We start from the raw sequence: 16,894 nt of genomic DNA on the forward strand, positions 1-16,894 counted from the left end.
GTAATGGGGGTTCTCCCATTATCCAAGATACACAGCTACTGCTGCTTGTTTTGGGGGGGACAAAAAAAGAGACAATCTGCAAGGGCTGCTATCAAAGGGCATCTACACATGTTCTCCATGGTGGAAGGATGTTTTAATTAGAGCGGCTCTGAGAGCCGCTCTAATTAAAGTGCCTGCAGCATCATGTGTATTCAGCATCCTGTGCTTCAAAATGGTGGCAGTGGTGCTTAACTAAAGCTTGTTTGATGAGCTTTAGTTAAAGCGCACCAGCCGCCATTTTGAAATGCAGGGATGCTGAATATGTGAGATGTGGAGGCTGCTGTAGCATGCTAATTAGCACACTCCAGTAAATTTGCAGCAGACTTGGTTAACTGAGTCTGCTCCAACACGTGCTAATTAGCACACACCAGAGCAGAGGTCCATAACATGTATAGATGCCCCAAAATAGCATGGTGTTGAAAGGGATTTCAAAGTGAAGTTGTCTGGCATAGTTGCCCAGATGGTGTTTTCTCTTGTTGATCAAGTTTCACCAAAGACACAAAAACAAATCAGCAAGTTGAAAGGTTACTCTGATACACAGCAGGAAAATAGTTTAGAGGAGACTGCCTTTTGCTAAACAGATCCTGCTTCTGATGGCAGAATTCACATATTTGCAAAAGCAGATAACCCATTCTACAAAATGTCTTGGACTTGGTGCCTGCTTTATGGAGTCCCTCCATCAACACCAGTTTGAATCACCCATTAGCTCATACAGATTGGATGGCTCAGGTGACTGGTAATGGGGTCATGGAGCTTTTTGCTTCTTGGCAAATTGATAGTGGCTAAATTGCCGTTCGATGACTGATTGGTAGGCTGGGAAAGATTACTCAGTGGCTACAGGTCAAGCATCTTTGGTCTAGCTGGCTGTCTCAACAGGAAGGTCAAAGCAAAATGGACTAGAGAATGGACTACAACCTCTCTCCTGTGACAAATGCCTGGGAAGCAAAGAAGGAAAGTTTGCTCTGGCCTCTGTATGGATTTCAGACTCTAGATGTCAACCTGGCAACTTTCACCATTGCTAAAAAGTGTGACATGTTATTGTGATCTTTCCAAACACACCTATGGAAATTATATCACCTAAAGAAAACATTCTAGTAACTTCCTCTACCTTACATAAGGCTTAAAACATTACTAGTGTGCCTTATTCCTGCTATTCCTTTTGACCCAAACCACTAATCAAACTTAGGGTCTCCCAGATTACTGCAGGTAAACTAAATTGGTAATGGAGACAGGTATCTTTGATGTATTATTTATAAATCCTGCTTTCACAATTATAGGAAGAATAAAACCATCTGGGAAATTTCCCTGCCCACAGCACCAAAACATTTTCAGCCAACATCCCAAGCCAAAAGCCATCTCCCAGGGCCACACACCATGCTATGCTAAAGCTTCCTTCTCTTTTTTTTGCACCATCTCTGCTGATCCTCCTGAACCACCCCTATGCATGCATACATTTGCACACAAAGCAATACTCACTAACTCTCCTCTGCCCTGGCGTTGGTAGAGACATGCACCTTGTGTTCAGGATGTGGAAGCAATTATTTCAGCCTCCTGTTTCCACAAAAGAACTTAATGACCTTTCACAACTATCCCAAAATAAGAGATGTGGTTAAACCCAGCAATCTCAAGAAGATTCAGCCCAACCCACATCATTAATATTTGTATTACGACTACCCCTAGAGACTTTGAGAATGAATCTCTACTGTGTTAAGCACTGAACAGACAGGCTGAGGTTTTCAAGGGAGGTGAAAGAAGATGGGCATATAACTACCATAACAATTCAAGGCATTAGACTCCAATGGAAGCTGTGCATATAGCTCCGTTAAGTTATTTTAAAAATGGCAGACAGAGGACTTTTTTACTTTGGGAAGTTATCCTGGTAGGAGCTCTGGTATGAATTTAAGCTAACAATTCCCCAAATATAAGTCCTTAGGGCAGACATAATTTACATTCTAAGAATGCCCTTTTTTTGGTTCATGTCACTTTGGAAAGGGTTTAAGTGAAATAAACAAAAATGAATAAAGAAAAGCTATAGCAATTTAACTCTGTTGGCATAGTTTTACCAATTATGCAATTATGCAAGATCTAGGTAGGCAGGATGCAAGACAGTCCCTGGCCAGAAGAGCACAAAGCCCAAATAAACATAAAAGACAGGAGGTTTGTTTTTTTTGTTTCAGCTGAGGAATCAAGGCAGAGGTACTGAGGCAGCTACATTCCTGTGGAAATCAAGAAAGTTAAGCTCCTAACAAACACTTAGACACTTTTTAAAATCCCACTCTCTGCACCCTAAAGCACTTTGGAAGTCTGGTTCTGAGATGCACTCAAGGTCCCACAACACATCAGTGGCAAAGCTGAGAACAGTCTTCCAGGTTAAGATTTTTAAATAGCAGCTAATAATTCTGGGGGTCCCACCTGACACACATTAAAGACGGCCAGAAGAGGAGCGGGGTAAAGGATCAGCCAAGGCATAAAGCAAAGACTCAATCTATTCCACTGTCTGAAAACTGAACCTCAGCGTGAGTCTCAGCACTCCAGGACCCCGAGTAAGTGATTCTCCCTGCTGTCAAAAAGTGAAGAATCCCTACAACACAACACAGAGGTTATATCTGCAAGAAACAGATGCCAAACAGGTTCAGCTTGATGAGCTACAGTACGACCAGTTCAAGATGCCTGCCCAATCTGTTCACCCAGCTACACGGCACCATTTCATTATCTACTAGTCAATCTCTGATTTATGTCCAGGAGTTTATACAGAGTAACAAATGCTGCTAATAAATTGAATCCTCTTTAGAATGCATTTAGAGTTATTGGAAGAGCCAGAAAATTACTTTATCATCAGCTTACAATGATTGCATCTGTTTCACCTCCTCCTTGCTAAGCAATAGAGAGTCTAGACAGACATGAATTTTACAGGAAGACAGAATTCCCTATGGTAAAAAGAAAAGAAGAGTCTCAGAGGAAGTGAAATAAATGAGAGAGCTAGAGAAACTGCACAGAAGATCAGGGAGCAACCTTGCTTTGTCCACACAGGGAAAGCTTGACAGGACTTCGAGGGTTGAACCTAGATAGGTTGAACCTAACTAGAATACAGTGGAGCAGAGTGCCACTACACAAGGAAGGATGATGTCTAGAAAGTGAGTCCCAGCATGCACTGCTCCATCTTAACCAAAGCATTACGACTGCATGCTGAGACCGGAGGGCTGTACTTTCCTATGACAGAGGAGTATCCCTGTTCTGTTGCAGTACTCCATGGGAAGCTGTTTTGCATGGTTCGGTCTCCTTTGTGACCACTTCTGCTTAAAACAATCACTCGTAAGTGATTCTACAAGGAAATCTGTACTAGCGCAGCATGGACTGGAAGTGACCCTTGAGTTAGTGAGGGCAGACAGCACTGTCTAGGTTCTAGGTGTCCTTGGCAGAGGCCTCCATGGTGTCTTATAAATGCTGTCTGTTTGGATTATTGATCTATAATTAATGCACTTTGAATGTCTCTGTGAGTGAATCCAAGACACTATTTTCCAGGCACATTTTCCTTAATTCACTTTCCTTAGCCATGAAAAAGTTGCATACCCCTTAAATGGACTGACTTAAAAATACATAACAGCCACAAGGAGGAATGTGCATGATATCTGACTTGCAGGATACTGTGAAGCTTGTTCATTTTCCCTTCTCAAGTGGCAGCTCCTGAATTCCAAGTCAATCTGGTTATCAGATCTCCCTTCCACCCAATCCTATTAATAGAAGATGGCACAGGCTAGGACCCCTAAACAAGGAAAAGAAGAACCCCGAATCCTCCCAGATGGATAAAGGGTAAATCTTGATCTCCACCTATCACAATTTCCCCCACTAGTGGAGGACCCGGAGGGGAATAGTGTGCGAAGGTGTGCTGTCCTGGAGTCATGACATCTGAATTGAGGGTCTCAAGCATGGCTTATCAGGGGTGCAACATCCCTTTTTGGGGAAAGTTCTGGGAAGACACAATCTGCCAACAACTGCAGCACAGTCCTTTTAATCACCAAAGAATAGAGAAGTGATGCATATATGAATCTATGAAAGTAATGTATTTTTCCCTGATTCTGATTCCCCCAGCCCTTAAAGGTCCTACTTTTCCTTGACAAACATTCCCAGCCAGAAGAACAAGAAAAGGAAAGAGAGAGGCCTCCCCTCTTCTGCCACAAGATGACAACACAAAAGCGTTTCTAAACCAGGTTTGAAGAAATCGTTTGTAGATGCACTTGGCCTCTTGGAAACAGGGACTGCCCATTATTTAAATTCAACTACATAGCAACAGCCTGGAATATTTTGCCTTTAAAAGGAGTGTTTTGCCTTAGCCTACCAGTAAAGTGCAGTTTAAAACCACCAGGCATATTTTGTTCATCCTCCAAAAAAAGAAAAAGGCAGAGTGGAATTTTGATAGAATCACAGTGGGAGAGCAAGTCCAGTGCACACAATTTAGCGGCAGTCAGTATGGATGAGCTCCTGCAAGGTTCCCCTCAGAGCCAGTCAAGATGCCTGGGAGTAGCACTACTCCCTGGCACAAGCAGATTAGGATTCAGGACAAGCCTGCCCCTAAATTTGACAGGTCAAGGGAGTGCTCAAATTCTGCAGGCACTAAAACTAAGCCCCATGCATAATTGTGTGACTAGTCTCAAGATCCCTTGTTGCTTCCTCTCTGCAGAAGGGCAATGTACGGGAAAGCCATTGAGGGCAACCTTTCCTTCCTCTCCACAAAAGGGGAAGGGCAGAGTATAGGAAACAGGAAGGGAAACTGGAGGCTGAATCTACTGTAACTCTTGAACCCTGCTTTATGGTACACCTCACCCCAATGCACTGTACTCAAACCAGCAGGAAGGTGTTTTATCCAGTTCCAAGCAACTTGTCTACCTCTCTGAGCATTATTTTGCAGATCCTGCCCAACACTGATGGGCCAGGCACTAATATATAGTGTTCAACTGTATTTTCCTTGGCTATTCAAGCTGCTTTTCTAACAACATTCTTGAAGGGGAATAGACGTTAAGAAGCCATTTGATCCTTTAACTAGTGTCCCACAGCACAGTCCTGACTCTGCCAAAACCTACTGCAAGTGCTCCAGGGCTATGTGCTCTCCTCCTTCACACAGTAATATATAGATCATTTCTATTGAGGTTCCTGCCTCTGCCCTGAAAGAGCCACAGAGAACGTGCAACGGAATAAAAAACAATCCCTATAAAGCCAAAAAGAGACAGGTTAAGGATGTGGCCAGACTATGAGGGGAATTCATCTTTCTCCCCGTTTTGTACTGGAAGGAACCCAAGGTCTCCTAAAATGCTTTCTGCAGAGGGATGACAAGGGGAGGAGGGAGTAGAAAAAGATCCCCCCAGACATGGATGACTGGTGCCGCCTTCGTCGGTAGGGCATGTGCCCCCCCCCACCTCCCCCAGCAACTAGTCACGGTGGGGAGAGGGGCACAGCCAATCTCACTGACCGGGGGCAGGGTCCCTCCACAGACAGTCCCACCGACCAGGGGGCCTGCAGCCAATTGCAGGGTGGCTGATCGCTGCAGCCGCTTCCAGAAGTGGCTGCAGCCATGGCGCTCCAACTCCCTGTCCACTGCTTGTGGAGGGGGGCATTGGCGAGCAAGGCTGGTCAGGGGTGCATCAGTGCTCTCAGGGGGTGCACATGCACCCCCTATGCATCGCCACTGCCCCCAGACTAGCCAATAGCCCAGTCATTAGGGCACTCCCCTAGAACAAGGGAGGACCTAGGTCTGTTCTTTCAGTGAATCTTTGACATCCCATGCCAGCAGTGAAACTTTGAAGCTATTAGCTATTCTGGAACAGGGTAGCTTGCTAGTCAAGGAAAGCTTCGTTGAAAACTTTTTTCTTTTCCCTCAAAGAACAAAAATGTCAGTTCTAGCAAATCAGCATTTTCTAATGAAAAACTACCTTTCCAAAAAATTCCTGACCAGCTCCTGCCCCACCTTGAATTCAGGTGCAAAAGGCCTGACCCTGAATGTAACACACCCAGCAGGAGTTCTGCTGAGAAATCTGCACTTACTAATATGGTGCAAAACAGACAGCTTCGGCCTCCTGAAGTCTGCCTTGCCTTGGCCTCTCTCTCAATTTCTCCTAAGCCAGAGTCTTAAATTACCGTATTAAACAGATGAGAGAAGGGGAATGAAGACACAAGTTTTCTTTACCATAAATAAATAAAACCTCCCATACTTTATCCCTGTCTATGTTGCCCCTGCCTCACCCTGTGCAATTTCTGAGGCAGGGGAAATACTATTGCAGGCCAACTGTGTGGGGGAAGTTAGCTTTGGAGCGTGGCCCATTCAGTACACGGACACTGTTATTTATTTGCTGGGAGTGGACAGTAGCTTTCTCCTCCATACCACTTAAAAGAACTAAATTGTGTAACTCTCCACGGGGGGAATTAAAAGGAAACATACAGGAACGTCACAGGGGGATCTCAAATGAACAATCCATCTTCCCAGTCAGAGATGCACTTTTCTCAAGAGCTGGCCTCAAAGCATTGCTAAAACTGTAGCCTTTTAAAAGCATTATATTCCTCAGAAGGATTTCTTTTTTTTCTTTTTTTTTTAAACCATCTGAGGTGCAATACAGGATTATCCTTAAAGGGTCACTGACGCCTCATGGAAACCTGTTTAAAAAGCACTCCTCAGACAAACAGTTCTGCTCCCCTACTATATTTTCTATTTCTCATTCTTTATTGCCAGGGACGTTTGAATGGAAGCAGCATCTTTGTGTCTTTAAGGGTCTGTCTCCTCCTGCTGCTGCTTCCCCACCTGGAGCTATAATCTTTCGCTTGTCACTTCCCCATCCATTGCTGTGAAAGTGATTACGGTCACAATCAAAGGATTATAGTAACTTTTAATAGTGGATAAGCAGCAGGGAAAGGTGACTTTAAGCAGCATTGAAGCTGCTGGTTCACAGAACCCTATTATTACTATTAATATTTATTATTTGTTAAGCACTCATGGTATGCTCTATACCGAACAAAGAATTACAAAGTACTGGAATCAAGGAACTGAGAGCTTAAATGGAGAAGGAGCGCAAAAAACAATGGGATACCTGAATAAAGATCTAATCAGTGGGAAGAGTATGGAATGGAGAGATGATAATAGCAACAAACACTTTTTTATTAAAAATGCAAACCTAAAAAAAAAAAGTCTAAACAGAATGTTAGAAGCTATTCAGTGTCTAAACAGAATTCCTTCCCCATAGAATACTTTTTTTCTACCAGGCAACAGTAAACCTTTAAAGAGGAGTTTTTATATCAGGAAGCAAAGTGAAGAGGGTAAAAACGGTAACCGGCAAAAGAAAATGTAATGGCATCACCCTGTGCTGCTCAGATAAAATCCAGTCCTGGGCCAGCAGACTGCACAAATCCCTCTGAATATCCAGTCAGGGTTAAGGGCATAAGGTTCATATAGGTCTTCTGCACTGAAGTGGATTTCCCCCTACTCTCTTTCCCCCATACAGGGGCCACTCTTAGCCAGTTCAAATTCTCATTTCATAGAATCATAGAGAAGTAGGGCTGGAAGAGACCTCCAGAGGTCATCTAGTCCAACGCCCTGCCTAAAGCAGGATCATCCCTATCCAAACCCTTTCTTTGCTGTGAAGTCACCAAAACCAGGATCTGAAGAGAGGCATCTCTGGCTTCCAGTTTTGTGTTCAGACCATCCATTCAACTGTACTTTGAGAGCACTGGTCAGTGCTGAGGAGGAACTGGACTCTCAGTTCCTACCTACTGGGCTCTACAAAGCCAAGTCTAAACATTAATGACACCATGGATGAATGGCGCATCATGAGGATACTGTTCACAACCCACAACACACTGACAGGGAGTAAGCTTACAGAAATCTTGCAGTGGATTTTTTTTTTTAATGGATGTTTAACCAAACTCTTATTTTTTCCACCCCACTCTTGGTATCAACATAGCAAAATAGCAAGCACCTTTAAACCTTCTACCTTTTTCAGTATGGGGGGGAGGGGGGAGCAGGGAGTAGGGAGGCCCTCTTTATCCTTCCAAACTCCTGGAAGTCCTATTACTTTTTAATCTCTCCAGACTCTGTTGCTCGTGACTGACACGGCCCTTCAAACACTTAAAAGCAAAGGAATCATCTTTAATTGGAAGGCACTGCTATGTATTTAACCCCCTTTCAGTCTGGAAGTTTTTTTTCAAGACGCTGCATCTAGGGTGATATATCACATTAACAAGGGATTAATGTATCAAGTTCTCAGGGTGCTGGAAGACTATTCCGTTCAATGAAATCTACAATGCCTGTGAAAACCATTACCTGAGGCATCCTCAACACAAGAACATGGAAGAGCATTAGCTTCCAAGTGTACTTCTACCTTGTATGGAACAGGGACTTACTGTCTGTCTAGAAGGGCTCCATACGTCTCTGTATGTCCATGAAATCTTAAAGCTTCATCACTGACTTATGCTAAGGACCCTACCCTACGAGCTTCTGGCCAACCTCAACTCTCATTTACATCACCAGGAATTGAGATTCAGGTCTTGAACTTCAAAAGTCTTAAAATACATTCTGCAAATAGTTCCCAGGCTTTGCTTATTTCCCCTTCATTGGTGACTTAAATTTGTATCAGGCTACACTAACCTCACCATCTACCTGCAGTGAAGTACTGAAAAAAGACAGATCAAGTAGTGATTTTGATGCCATTTCAATAATCTATTAGACAGCTTTTGCTTTGAGATCACTTCTTGGAGGGGCCTTTTCAGAACTGAATATTCATTTTTGTGTGTTCAACTCATGACATCAAATTTCAAAGGTGCAGAGAACCCACAAGTCACAACGGTTTCTGTGAAAGATGTGGGGACTCGACACTTCTGAAAAAGCAGGCCACAATGGGTTGAAAGCTACAAGTCAATCCAGCTCTCCAACCTCCAAGCAACACTATAAGGGTAGAAACAGATACTGCTGAACTGAAACAGATCAGCTGTGGCAGGACATGCCCTACCTCAACTGATCCACTTTAACAGACAACACACGTTGCTTCTTGTCCTGCAGTAGGCTGCCAGCCCAATGCAGGACAAGGGGCAGTGTGTTCCCCTTGCTCAGGGATTCCCTGGGTCCCTTGCTGCCCTGCACTGGGTCTTGCATGGACTCGTGCCTCACATGGAGGCGCAGGGCAGGGCAGGGCAGCCTGGGAGCTGGGGAATTCTCTCGGTCCTGTACCTCCATGCTGAGGCCCATGCAGGCTTTCCCCACCTATAGAGATGTGCCATGACAAAACATAAGGGTGTCTGCTCAGCATTTGTGCTGCCATAAAAACTGTTATGGTGGCATATATACAACATCAGGAGACATCCATTTCCACCCTAAAATATGCCACTGAGGGAGTTAACAATGAACCCTATATCTGTCCTTTGCCTGTGAGATCCATGTTTCAAGAACAGGCAAGCTGCCAGTCTGTTAATTTTCTTGAAGAAACGTAGATGTCATCATTTAGCGTCATTGCTAACTATCACTTAAAAACCCCCTCTGTATTTATATCACACACACTGAGCCTTTCATAAAAAGTAAATATAGTAACTGTTTCCATAATAACTAAAAAAGAAACCAACAGATTATATCCAAGAGATGAATCAGGGTCATGAAACACACAGCTAGCACCATGACCAAAAATCAGCCTTCTTAAAACTGGGCATCGTGCCACTTTAAAGCTGCTGGGTTTACAGTCTAAATGTAGGGCTTAGTGAAAAGTGGTAATACTATGGAAACGTCATTATCCAAGTTCATCCAGGTCTCTATTACGTTAGCAGGACTGGGCAATGTAAATCCTGGGATCTATTCCAGGTGTTGCCACTGAATCAGAGTAAGCAAACAAATTCGCCTCCCTGTGTCTCATTTTGTCCATCTGTAAAATGCAAAGAACATTTTTGCAGGACTGTTGAGAGGTTTATTTAAAACCACTTATGCGCCTTAATTTAAATTTCTACTAAAAACACAGTTTTCATTTCTGCCAAAGCAAACAAATTTCTATACTGTGCACTTGATCCAACCCCCACTGCAGTGAGTAGAAAGACTCCTATCAGCACCTGTAAGAGCATGACCTGACACTAGTGAGACCAAGTGAGGAGAGACCAAGTACTAATAAATAAACAGTAGTATTTATGTTATAGTAGTGCATACAGGCTCCAGCTAGGATCAGAAGTTACACATCAACTAGTTTAAACCTGCAATGCACATAAACCAGTTTAAAAATGGCTGAAACTAATTTAAGATAAACCTGGTTGTATGTAATATCAGACTTAACTGATTTGAGTCAAACCAGTTTATGAAACTTCTGTCCCAGACCCCTTCCTGGTCCCCACCCCTCTGCTCCCTAGCTGGAGCAGAGAGGGCTTGCTGACAAGGGGGTGGGGGGGGAGCAAATGCAGCTAGGGATGCAGCCCAGTCTACACAGTGGGGACTCCCCTCCCCCTAGCAAAACCTGGCTGGGGTCTGAGGCCAGGGAGAGGGGTTAAAACAGCCCTTCCCCCACTCAAACTTATTGCTGGCTGCAGCTGTGGATTACAAATCCCAGAGGTACCTGGAAGCAGGAAGAGGAATTGATGAGCAACCATGCAGAGTCCTGCTGCTGTGATTCTGGACTACAAATCCCAGAGACCTTGGGGCAGTAGGAAAAGGAAGTGAACACAGCCAGAGAGCCATGCTCTAGTGCCCCCCGCTTCTGGCCTGAGCCACTGCAGGCATGTGGCTACATTTTCTAAATCAGAGGTAAATGTCTGTTCACTTCTGTTTCAATTTAACCTGTACAACTTAAACTAACCTGTAAAGACTGAATTGGGCTTTTTGATGGTCTGTACCTTGCCATTGTGCTAGGAGCTATACAGATACAACTACTTACAGCCATTACCTCAGAGTTTCTCTCTAACTAGAAAAGATGGACTAAAGGTGGGAAGGGGAACAAAGGCACAAAAAGGTAAGGAGATTTCACAAAGCAGGTCAGTGGCAGAGCTGTAAAGGGAATCCAGATCCTGAGAACCAAATTAGTACCCTGTCCCGTAGATCATGCTGCCTCCTTAAGAATCAATGGAGAGTATTTAAACTACTGTAGCAACGTTCACCTTCAAAACATTTATATAACACTCACAGCATCAGTCCTCTTTCCCTGAAGGGGACATACCTCTATTAAAAAAATACAAGCCAGCAGCTGAGTTGAGGAATTTGTACAAGTAAAACCAGATGACCTTTCATTTCATTTAGGAGGTCATTGGAAACTCCCATTATAAAGCAAGTGAAAATGTAATAAACAGCAAACAAAGGAATTCCACTTGCATCTGAAACATTTTGATGACTGAAAAGGAAGGGTGAGATTCCATGCAGTAACCTACTAGTTTCAGACCCTCTGAAAAGGTTTCACCAGCAAACTGAGGAAATCTGTACACAAAACAAGTTTAATCTTCCCACTTAGGTCTCTTGCTAAAACTCCATCCTATGGTGGTATTTAAGTGCCCAACTCCACTACCACTAAAAAAGCAGCAAAATACCCAGTAATTCAGTAGGAGGAACATCACAGCCTTCAAATAGTCTTGGTACCATGTCATTGTGTATACTAAACAAACAATATGGTAGCTCAATATATATATTGTAGGGGTTGGCTCATGAACAGGACTGGTTCAAAGCATGAGCAAGGAAATCTTCTTTAAAAGAAGGTCCTAAAAGCAACTTGGAGTTACCCATGTCTCCAGTTTTGGAGAAAAAGAATGTAAAACACTATTACACAGTGGTCTTGTAGTTCCCATCTCCTGAAGAAGCACCACACTTCTCTAAACTTTAGGAAAAGGGTATTATATGGAATTAACCACTACGGTGCAGTGGTTGGTGCTAGCATACGTTGCTAAAATTAAAAGCCCCAATTCTTCAGGACACCAAGTGGTTTCAGGTCTTCTGGATCTAAAAGAAAATGGCTCTATTTGTCCCACAGGTCAGTGAAAATTAAAAAGAGGAGTAAAAATGTTTTTAAAAAGAAGTAAAGATATACCTGAGGTTACAGTGCAACTAGAATGTTGATCTCTGCAATCAGGAACAATAGTTTGTTTTCTCTACCATGATCTTTTACTACAAATAGGATGGGATGTAATCTGTATTGCAAATGATTCTGATTAAAGAGAAAGAAAGGTCTGGATAAAGAAAAATTCCTAATATTAAGACTGATTAAAACATAGCACACATTTTCAATGAAATAGGAAAATTAGAACAATTCAGACAAAACAAAACACTTGGTGAAAAGATCCATAGGACGCAAACTTCGCTTAAGAGAATGGGATAGACTCAATATTCTGTAATTATCCCCAATTTTCTATTTATAATTAAGATGTATATGTTTAGATAAATATATAAAAAGCTTAAGCAAATAAACTATATTACACACACATACTTTAAATAAAAAAAAATCATGTGCCAATTTCTAAGAAACAAACATTAGATGCCCAAATGTATGAACTACTAATTGCAATCATGTGTCCGAAGCAGGTAACATCATGTAAATAGCTACTGAGGCACACCCATGGAACACAGCCTGAATATTTGCAGATATATTGAGCAGGGCAAGCCATGCAATTTACATCCACCCTGTTTTTCATTTTAGCTTCTGGGTTTTTTATTTTTAAATCTTCTGTCCCCAAGATGAAGAGCTCAACTTCCCAAATGGTTTTCTGGTCTGAATTCATGCCAGCTTCTTCCAACATACTGTATGTATCTGAGGCCATCAGCCCTACACCATTTGGAAATTATCTTGGAGAGTGATGCATGAAGGAGAAAAGGGTAAAGAAATAAATCTACCCTGAATTTTCCAGAATGAAATTCTCTGAATTTTGGCTGCTTTTTTCTGATGTACCCAAGAACTCTCTAAAACAGGGTCCCAAATCAGCACCAGGGAGCATTCTGTTTCCAGTTTAGCAAGCAATCATAACAAGAAGAAATAGTCATGATGATCAATGATCATGCACTGCTACATCCCAGCTAATTAGTTCTGCCACTAAGTAGAATGGATTATCTCTATGGCCCACAGTGCTGTACTAAGGTGAACACACTATCCCAGACCAGAAGTCATGTAGACTACTTTCCATTCCTGATGCCTGTGGAACATCTGGGATTGCATTGCATTCCCCGGAAGTTGGTCTCCTTAGATAAAGAAATACAGCAATGCTAAGAAACATAATCAATCTTCCTCACAGTTGGCACAAATTAATATCTACCAGTAAAGTCTATGCTTTTTTCAGCCCTCTCTTCCCAATCTGAATCGATGTCTGGATGCCTGTTGGCAACTCAGGAGCACAGGCGGAGAAGAGAGACTCCTAAGAGGAAAAAAGGGTATCACTACTTAGGAGAAATTTTGAAGAAGCAAAGGGTTCTGCTTTAGATGGCCTACACTGGAGCTCCCAACAAGCATCTACCAAGACTAGCAGAAGTATGCAATCACTGCAGCCACTCTCATTTTAAAAATAGGCATGCAGTCTGTTTCTAGGGTAGGTCCCCAATAGGCTACAGACCTGTAGTCGCCTCAAACAACAACTTATCATCAAGATATAGATAACTTTGCCCTGCATTATAGAACTCCATGAGCAATGCCCTTTCCACCCTGTCTTCCATCTATTTTTTTTTATTCACAACTTATTTCTGTAACATCTGAAAACCTTATTTCTGCTCTTCCCTGAGTTAAGGCCCATGACCCTATGTGTTAGTAGCTGATATTGACAAAACAGCTGCATCTGTTTTCCTACAGCACATTGAGAAAAGACAGGGCTAGAGATAATTAAATAAAACAGAGGAACTAGATTATTTATTTTAAAGTAAAATGCATCTTCTAGGAAGAAAGTCCTTTATTTGGGCAAATCTGTAAGCTGTTTATCAGCTTAAACTCATTATCTGCCCATATGGTCTTAGCACTGTGGTTTTAAAAAAATGGGCATGCACTAGCTGATGAAATGTCATCTGCCCCTGTGCCAGAAACTAGTATTTTTGCAGTGACGTCAAATTAGGATCCTTGCCACAAGTGAAGGGCTTCCATAAGGAAAGTCATAATATTTTAATTATGCAGGAATCCTACAGAAGGCAATGAGGAGCAGAAAACAGGGGAAAGGAAAGAAAATTCATTCATAAAAAAGTCATTGCACTTACTCTTCCTCCCATCCATCTCTCTCTCTTTCTCCCTCTCTCTCTCATTCTGTGTTTATGAAGATATTTCAAATGAGCAAGAGAAGGAAAGAAAACACCCAATAAATTCACATCACAGTATGTGCATTCTGCTTCAAATGCCTGAAGTACTCAAACAAGGGTATATTATCTTAAGATACAAAGGTGTTAGGATGAAAACTGCTAACTCTGACTGCAGCTTGCTGAGCCATATTTCTGATGGATATCCAAGACATCAGCCCATTCTGATGCATGAATGCAAGTTGGCAAGCCTGAATGATGGAACTAGGTTACAGAAATACAAATCAGGCACCATCATCTGTTAACGAGAACTAGTTCTGTAAAATAAAGCAATTTAAAGCCTTTCCCGTTCCTCTTTTGACATGCTGAGCTAACATTTATTGATCCTGCACAGTCACAATTAACCATGGTAGCTGGGCCAGTGGTTTAACACAGGACATTAAACCTAACTACCTGTCAACTTAGCTACTCCAAGAGAGAGAAACACACTGAAGTCACAGTAACAGATGTTACTCATGTTTTATGAACTGCAGTGTTATTCCTGCTTACAGATACTGTTTCTGCTCTTTAAAACCCATCTAAAGTTCTGTGTATACAATAATGATTTAAGTTAAACAACACACACAAACAAAGTGACAGTGGAGTTAAGGATAGATCAGCTTTTCCCTTCTCCCCCAACCCCACCCCCAAAAGTATAATGCACGTCAACTAGCCAAAAATGAGATCACCCTAGGATAGTCGTTAGACGCTGTCAACATAGAAAAAGATGCATGTTTAGATTACACTCCTTCCTGAACAAAAATCAGCCCCACCTTCACTCTCACTTTGGGAAATTAAGTTATGGAGAATCTGTTTTCACTTTTTTGGAGGGTGGGAAGAGAGGGGATGTGCTCTCCCGTTTTTGTTTTCCCCTTTCTCCATGTGGTGTATAAAGAGCTTTTCTGTAATTCACAAAGGATGCACTGAAGTCTGTGTCTTCTGAACTGAAGCCACTCCCAGTTTAATTCCAGGGTTTGTCTGGATTCTGGAATTAAACCTATAGCCATCCCAATAAAACTATAGCTATATCAGCAAAGCCCCCTAGTGGAACGGCACCTTACACCAACAAAACAAGTTCTTAGCCAGAGTACTAAACATCCTTCCTTAAAGATGTAAGCTATCCTGGCAAAAAGAGTTCTTTTGCCAGTATAAGTTCATCTATGGGGGAAGAGGATCGCCAGTACAGATCTGTTGGTTAAGTGGCCAATATAAACCCTCCAGATTTCAACCTGGCCCCCAAAATAAATATTTTATATGTTTGATACATATCTTTTTTGAGTAAGTGATAATAGGTGCTAATTCTCCGACATGTCAGTGCTCCTAGCAAATGATTTCTCAAGCTAGAAAATTCACTGGCTAAGGTTCCCTTTACAGAAAATGCAAAACACTGAATAGAAATGATAGTTCAACTTTACTTCTCCAAGAAATTTCAGTCTGCCAGAAAACATTCTTCCTTTCCTTTTCCCACCCTCTTCATTTCTATTAAAAATAAAAGCCTAGATTTTTATGGCAATTGTGCTGTGCAGTATTTCAGCTGCTCCAACAAAAACAGTACATTGGCTGCAATAAAAACAAAAATATCAGTTGCCTTCCAGGGACCATCAAACATTGGAATCATTTTATCAAGACTGCAAAAGTAATCCAGGGAAGCAGAAGACAGAGGACTATGCCTAAGCAGAATGTATCTTTCAAGCTTAAAGAATAAGAAACACTCCTACTTGCTCTTATGCCAGGTGGCTTTGTCTTGTTCTTTTTTGTGTGCTTTAAAGACAAATAAAGAAAAACAATCCCCGTTTTCTTATGAACGGTGCTTAAGGACCCCCTTACTGGCAAGGATTACCAGCTGCATTGGGAAATACATTGTTACAAAAGTGTAACTGTTCCATTCTCTCCACTGAACCTACTCAGGATTTATATGGACAAAGTCTGACCAGTCACCTTGTCATTCAGTCCATGTAGCACACCAGACTCCCACTCCCTCTCCTTGGGGGTCACTAGTAATCAAATCCTCACAAGTCCATTCACTGCAGTTCTTTGCAACTTTCAGCAACGCTCTAAGCACAGGTAACATAGAAAGGTGTTGGGAGCAGCACTGCAAAAGCCTGATTTTTACCAACTGCCAAAAAAAGAAAAGAGCAGCATTTAAAAACAAGGCCCATGCTTTCCGGAGCAGATGTCCATTTCTCCTGACAAGCGCACACTTTAAACCTGCAAGTAAACTTCCCACGCGGATAGCAAAACACCCGCATCTGTCCTAGCTGTAAAAACAAACCTTTGTGGTAGCCTGTGACTTGACCCAGCCACTGTTTCTGCTATTCAATCTGTGCTGAGAAGTGGGGGGGAGAGCGCCTCTGGGGTTCTCTGGGCAGCAAAGGCCGACTGAAAGAGTTTCTGCTGGGGCTGGGCTGAAGTCAGACACCTGAGCTGCGCTGACACTGCCCTCAACCAAACCTCGGGGCCTTCCTGTGCTCAGCCTGGGCCAGGCGGTCCCAGGATGTCTTAGAAGCCCGGACAAGGGCTCACCTCCTCCAGCGCGCCTCAACCCGTGGGTCGCAAGACCATATGAAAGGGTCGTGAACAAACTTGAAAAATGGAAAGGAGAAAAAATGTGGCTTTTCCCTTCCC

The 16,894-nt window shown here is 42.6% G+C and overlaps 1 protein-coding gene across 5 annotated transcripts in view; it reads right to left on the reverse strand.

The window, feature by feature from the left end:
- Positions 1 to 16,894, reverse strand: part of TSPAN18 (tetraspanin 18) — a 268,022-nt gene that overhangs the window by 250,290 nt on the left and 838 nt on the right. The gene's annotated exons all lie outside the window — the stretch shown is intronic.

The sequence above is a fragment of the Gavialis gangeticus genome, unplaced genomic scaffold (assembly GCF_001723915.1).
Source record: "Gavialis gangeticus isolate Ggan-Ray unplaced genomic scaffold, GavGan_comp1, whole genome shotgun sequence".
Classification (NCBI taxonomy): Eukaryota; Metazoa; Chordata; order Crocodylia; family Gavialidae; genus Gavialis; species Gavialis gangeticus.